The following is a 715-nucleotide window of genomic DNA, read 5'->3' as shown; positions in this document are numbered from 1 at the left end:
GTTCTGTGGCCCGTTTGAAACCTTGAGCCTTAGGACAACGATCTGCGGTTTTTTTTTCTTTTTTGCTCCGAACGCAAACTTCCAATAACGATAATCGATTAAGGACAGAGGAAAAAGAAACCGCTCAGGCTGCCCATTCATGGTGACGTTAGTACACTCAGTGGCTGGAGTCAATGGTTTTTTGGCAAAAATCAAGATATCGCGTTTCTTGCGAACGGCCATGTTGACAATGTGTGGTCACGATAGTGAGGTTACACAGGTGTGTTTCTGCACCCCTCACCCAGATTCGTGCTGCCCCGGCATTTGTGTGCAAAACTATAAAAGAAAAGCAATAATATATCTGAATTTATCTCAGTCTCTCCGCTTAAACGTTTATAACTTGACATGTTAGTCACAAATACTTGTGGTGATAATGTCGTATCGTGACGTGTCTGTTTTGATGTCTACTACGATCACCTCATCCAAGCACCCTTTGCAAGAGTGACATGAAATCGAGCGAAACCAACTCTTCGCCTGTGAAGGTGAAGGAAAATTCCTATCCTACTTGTGGTGATAATGTGGGCCGATCCCGGTGGTACTGCAATACCGGGCCAACCCGCGGAAGAAGTGGAGCGAGCCCCGAACTTTCTTCCCTTTTCCAAAAATCAGTTTAACATTTGTTGTCTCCTAATGGGAGAGCTATCAGATGTTAAGCTGATAAGAACAGATACTACAC

The 715-nt window shown here is 44.3% G+C and overlaps 1 non-coding gene across 1 annotated transcript; it reads right to left on the bottom strand.

Moving 5' to 3' along the window:
* Nucleotides 1–552: 552 nt before the first annotated feature.
* LOC128277151 (U2 spliceosomal RNA) lies at nucleotides 553–715 on the bottom strand (the record flags this gene model as incomplete). Its single annotated transcript, XR_008269395.1, has 1 exon — nucleotides 553–715. It is a non-coding gene; the product is annotated as a U2 spliceosomal RNA (small nuclear RNA).

This window comes from Anopheles cruzii, unplaced genomic scaffold (assembly GCF_943734635.1).
Source record: "Anopheles cruzii unplaced genomic scaffold, idAnoCruzAS_RS32_06 scaffold04236_ctg1, whole genome shotgun sequence".
Lineage (NCBI taxonomy): Eukaryota > Metazoa > Arthropoda > Insecta > Diptera > Culicidae > Anopheles > Anopheles cruzii.
This window is presented reverse-complemented; position numbering and strand designations above follow the sequence as displayed.